Consider the following 6234-nt stretch of genomic DNA (forward strand, 5'->3'; position numbering starts at 1 on the left):
CCATGCAGGCCACTAATCTACGGCCTTTGATGGTACTCCTTTCGTCCTTGCTTTGCGCAGTGCCCATACATGTACCCCACAATTATATAAACCCTCGAGATGCTCCATGGACAGCACGCATATCTGCTAGCCTATGCTGTGCTGTGCCGTCATCCGTACTGCCGTTTGTCCCTGTGCAGTGTACTTGCTGTAGTACAGCCACCCCTTACAGCCACCCCTCTCCACACCCCCTCATTTGCCACTTTTCAGATAAGGCAATTTTCCTCTATCCCCCTCTTGCTAGAAGGTAGTGTCCTTAACTCTTCTCTCTCTCTCTCTCTCTCTCTCTCACCCCCCGGTGTGAAGAGACTTACAGCAGCCCTTCTCCCCTTCAGCAAAATGTTTTTGTGTTAAGGACATCTCACAATCACCCCCCATTTGCGTGGACTTTAGCAAGGGTTCATGCGTTGTGGTCTTTTGCTCATACGGTGAGCAAACGGTCTCAGAATTAGGATCTGACTGGAGCGTTTCGACCGCGATAGCAAGCCCTACAAGACAACGTCCAAGATGGCCCCATCTTGAAAATGTCAAAATATTGCCTCGGGAGGAGCGCGCAACAATGAGATTAGAGCTCCCAATGCGGCCAACCCTCCCGTTAAGCTCCTCAAAGAAATGGTGGCCAAGTTAGCTTGGTTATCTTTTAAAGAAGAGTTTTTTTTTGAATATTAGTGTTAATAAGTGTGTATCTTTTCCTTTTAAAATAATGACATAAAATTGTATGAAGCTACGAATTGAGTGATGCTGTATTCAATGAATTGTATTGAAATTGTTATCTTTAAAGAGTGTAAGTTTTTCCTGGTTTCGATGCTAACTCCAGCCGGACGACATCGTTAGCAAAGCCCGAGAATGGCCCAAGGTATCCCTCATACCATTGGGAGAATAAGGTTCGTCGATTGAGGCGAGAGATTATGATGCTGTCTAGTTTTGAGGGCCCAGGCTAGTGTGGTGAATAAGCCCACTCTAGTGTGCAGACATCCCTCTAAGGGGCGGGAGGATCGAGCGATGGAGCCTGAGAGGGCGACAGGCCGGCTTGAGTCCTCACCACCACAGCGGCCAACGATGAGGTGTATGATCCCGTAGAGTTTTGCCCAGCATGTAGAGGCTAGAAGGCCAAATTCTAGATCATCGGGGTGGTATAGAGGAGAGCCGGTTTGTCTTGTACGAAATCGATTCATGTATAAACTTTTTTTTATAAATCTTGTCTTTGGCATTCTTGTATTGTGGAAAAAGGCTGTTTTAACAAACCTTGTGAAAAGGGTCTTAATTAAGGAACATGTTTATTTATGTCAAACAGTGTGGTAGGATTAATTAGAAAACGAATTGACGCATGAGTAGGGTAGAAAGTGGGAGGATGGAATGCCCCAACAGCACCATCCTTACGGACGGGTGGACCCAATTAGTCGGGTAGCTTTCCAACAAATTAAGTGAAAGCCCTATGCTATATAAATAGGTTCTTGGGCAACTCTATTCTAGAAGACTAGGCTAGCGGCTGTGCCTTGCATGGATGAGGAAAAAAGTGTTGCCCCTCTAGAAATCAAGTCTAGTAGTTGCCCAATTTATGATCAATTACCCTATGGGTGATTTGATTTTTAGAAGATCACGCTCCCCCTGCAGGATAGGACTAGGTCTTACCTATGAATCGTATCCTTGAATCTCTACATGGTCAAGGTGATGAATAGGAAATTTTCTCCAAGTTAAGACTTAGTGGACTATCTTAAGTGTTTCCCCTATTTTGGAAGGGGGGAACCTTACAACTACACATGTGTTGCATCACAAACAATTGCTCACTTCTATCATCACCTCCATGTTTACTAGATGATGCATAGTTGCCTTACTGAAACTTCCCACTTTTAATGTCATTATATGTTTTGTAGCAGTCCTTTACCATGTGTCATAGTTTGCTACAGTAATAGCACTCTACGATTTGCAATTTGATTTCTTTGCCAACCACCTCGGCTTCTTTGGCTTCCCCTACCTCTAGACTAGCCTCTTCCACCTATCGATTGTTGTTGTGAATCATTAGCTGTTGTTGTCTAGAATTTTGATTTCTTTGTCGGCCACCACCTTGGCCTCGACCACGGCCTCTACCTCTGCCTCTACCTGAATTAGAGTAGAAGGCCTGTTCCGATGTGTTCTTGCTTTGTGAAGAAGAACCTTCACATGAAGCCTTTTCTTCTATGATTAGCATAGATATCAAGTTTCAAAAGTTGGGAATATTCTCCCTAAATGCAATGGAGGTCTTGAATGGCTTGTACTCTTTGCTAAGCCTATTCAAACATACACTCACCAAAAGTTGGGAATATTCTCCCTAAATGCAATGGAGGTCTTGAATGGCTTGTACTCTTTGCCAAGCCTATTCAGACATACACTCACCAAAACATCATCCTCCCACTGATACATTGATAAACCCAAGGGATTCAACAATGCCCTTGATCTTTAAGGCATATTCATTGATGGATATGCTTTTCTTTTCCACAGTATGCAACTCGTGCTTTAACTGCAACTTCCTTGCCTTTGTGTTAGTTTGGAACATCTGAACTAGATTCTGCCATGCAACTGTTGGAGTGTTTGCATCCTGTATGTGTCCTATCATAGTGTCTGTGACACTAATTGAAAGCCAATACATGACTTTTCTTGCACCCTTATTCCAATCCTTGAATGTTTTTATATCTGCAGGAGTGGCATTCTCCCTCAGATAACTCTGGAGGCTCCTCATTATCTCCTTCTACATAATCCCAAAATCCTTTACCCATTAGAAAATTGGTCATTTTGAACTTCCAGGCATGGAAGTTATTCTTATCCAGCTTCTCACTAACAATTTGATTAATTCCGTCAGACATGTTTTCCTACAGCAAAATCAAATAACTTGCAAACATATAACTTTTGTATGTAACCTGTAATACAACAGTATCTCCTGTAATAACTGCTTACAGCACAGCCTGTATATCACTAAATGTAACCAGAGTACATGTACATACACCCCCAGTATCAACAATACATGTGCAAACCTTGTCTACACTTCCAAAATGCACTGTTGCACTGTAATAACTAGATTTCAAGCAGAAATAGTTCTCTACCATAACTTCTAGAAAACTATCGAAAATACCCTACAGTGACAAAACGGGGCCCGTAACGTGCCTGAAATGCGAATCTGGCCAAAAAATACCTTGTCCAATAAAACTATTGACTTGCTCTGTTACTCCGATCTCGCGATAAAGGTAACTCCTCAATCAAATATGTGTAGCTCCTAGAGCTACTGAGGGGGTGTTGTGCCTAAACCAAGAAGGGGAAAGAGATGATGGTACTCTTACCTGTGTAGTACCACTTTCTTCCTTGCTTTTTCTTGCCTCTTGCTTGCCTCGTTATCTCTCACACAAACCAGGCTCTGATACCATAAAGAGAATGTGGGGGAGAGGAAGAGCTTCAAACCCTAGTAAAAAAAAGCAAACACACACACACAAGAGAGAGCAAGACACAAGAGAGAGATGGATAGCTGAATTTTCTTCTATCTTGTAAGAGTCCTCCCTCCGGCTTTTGAGGTGTGCAGGTGTAAGAACCTCCCCTTCTAATCTTATAATTATTCCCCTCTCTGAAATAAAAGAAAGATCCTGTTTTACCCTGTTTTGGCCTAGAGAGAGAAAATATTCTAGAGAGAGGTTATTCAATTTTTAGATATTTTTGGATTGAAAAATATATTTTCTTATTTAAATAAATTTTCCCGAAACAGAAGTTCAAAAATATTTTCAGAAGGTGCATTAGAAATCAATTATAATCTGTGTTCAAAAAGCCTTATCCTAAGGGTCTAGATTTTTGAAAAATTTTATATTAAGGTTCTGAGGGGCCAATCAGATTCATCCAAATGTAGGGAGGAGATAAATTGAAGAAATAAAGAAAATCCCCCCCCCCAAAAAAATGAGTAAATACTCACATAAGATGAAGAGTTGACTAAGGACAAGGATATTAGTTAAAAAAGATATTTAGAGAAATGATGTATTTTTGACACAATGTGGGAATTCCCCTCATGAAGGAGGCACCTATTTCACATGTGTGGTTCAGCTTTAAACTCACGAATAATGAGATATTTTCATCTCTCCTCTCTCCTGCTTCAACTAGATCCAAAAAGTAAGCTAAACTGACCTAAAAATGGTCAAAAATTGACCAAACTCATCTGGAAAATTCTAGAATCAGTTTGCTTGGTTAGAGGCTCACTTTTTCTTATAAATGAAGCCTCCCTCTTTGTAAATGGTTAATAGTGTTTTATGCACTGTTACTCTACTCCACCCTAGAGTCAAGAACTATGAATTTCTTAATAATTCATTAAGTTTTGATCATTCCCTCTTCTAAAGAACTGGTGGCCACTCTTGTTGTTGCAAACAAGAGTAGATCCCTCAAACCATCAAGCCAAAGGAAAGCTCCCATAATTTCATGTAAGTTAGAAATCTTACTTTTTCTTTATTCTTTTAATGGTTTTCTAATTTTTTGTTATCTTAAAATGATAAACAGATACTATGCCTTGTTGGAAAGGCTTTCCCCTTCTCTTCTTCTTAAATTTAGCCCTTCTTTATCCTAATTAAGTAATATAATTTTTGGAATTAATCTTTTCATATTGTTTCTCTTTTAAAAGTGAAATTTGATTAGTTTAGAGTGCTTAAAATCATTTGGGGATAATTTTTAAGTATTTTTATGTTAGAAAAAAATAAAAAATGGTCAGCCATACAAAGGAAGTTATGGCAAAATTTTCTAAAATTTGGTGAAATAAGTTTTATCTTTTATTATCCAAAAAGAGTAATCTCCAGCAATTGTGTATTCTAAAAGTGTAATTTTCATTTTATGCATAGAAAGATGCATAAAGAAATTTATTTTTATTTTAAAAGAGTTATTTTCATCAATTTTCATTTTATGCATAGCAAGATGCATAAAGAAATTTATTTTTAATTCAAAAGAGTTATTGTCATCAATTTTGATTTTATGCATAGAAAGATGCATAAAGAAATTATTTTTAATTCAAAAGAGTTATTTTCATCAATTTTGATTTTATGCATAGAAAGATGCATAAAGAAATTTATTTTTAATTCAAAAGAGCTATTCTCATCAATTTTGATTTTATGCATAGAAAGATGCATAAAGAAATTTATTTTTTATTTCAAAAGAGTTATTTTCATCAATTTTCATTTTATGCATAGCAAGATGCATAAAGAAATTATTTTTAATTCAAAAGAGTTATTTTCATCAATTTTTATTTTATGCATATAGTAAGATGCATAAAGAAATTTATTTTTATTTCAAAAGAGTTATTTTCATCAATTTTCATTTTATGCATAGAAAGATGCATAAAGAAATTTATTTTTAATTCAAAAGAGTTATTTTCATCAATTTTGATTTCATGCATAGAAAGATGCATAAAGAAATCTATTTCTTTATTTCAAAAGAGTTATTCTCATCAATTTTGATTTTATGCATAGAAAGAGGCATAAAGAAATTTATTGTTAATCCAAAAGAGTTATTCTCATCAATTTTGATTTTATGCATAGAAAGATGCATAAAGAAATTTATTTTTATTTCAAAAGAGCTATTCTCATCAATTTTGATTTTATGCATAGAAAGAGACATAAAGAAATTTATTTTTATTTCAAAAGAGTTATTCTCATTAAAATTAAATTTATGCATAGAAAGAGGCATAAAAGATTTATTTTTATTTCGAAAGTGTTATTCTCTTAAAATTGAATTTATGCATAATTAGATGCATAAACGGATTTTTATAAAAGTGGTATTTCCCACTGAAGTTGTTCTTATGCATAAATAGATGTGTAAAGAATCTTTATATCAAAAATAAGAATTCTCTTACATTCTATAAATGGATGTGATGAGAATAGAAGTGATGAGAATGAGAGGTAAATAGATGTGATGATATGTGATATGAATCAGATAGATGAGAATGAATAGAGAATGGATGTGATGAGAATAGAAGTAATGAGAAGGAGAGGTAAATAGATGTGATGATATGTGATATGAATCAGATAGATGAGAATGAATAGAGAATGGATGTGATGAGAATAGAAGTAATGAGAATGAAAGGTAGATAGATGTGATGATATGTGATATGAATCAGATAGATGAGAATGAATAGAGAATGGATGTGATGAGAATAGAAGTAATGAGAATGAGGGGTAGATAGATGTGATTATATGTGATATG

Source organism: Cibotium barometz, chromosome 5 (assembly GCF_041138505.1).
Source record: "Cibotium barometz isolate CiBa-2024 chromosome 5, ASM4113850v1, whole genome shotgun sequence".
Taxonomy (NCBI): Eukaryota; Viridiplantae; Streptophyta; class Polypodiopsida; order Cyatheales; family Cibotiaceae; genus Cibotium; species Cibotium barometz.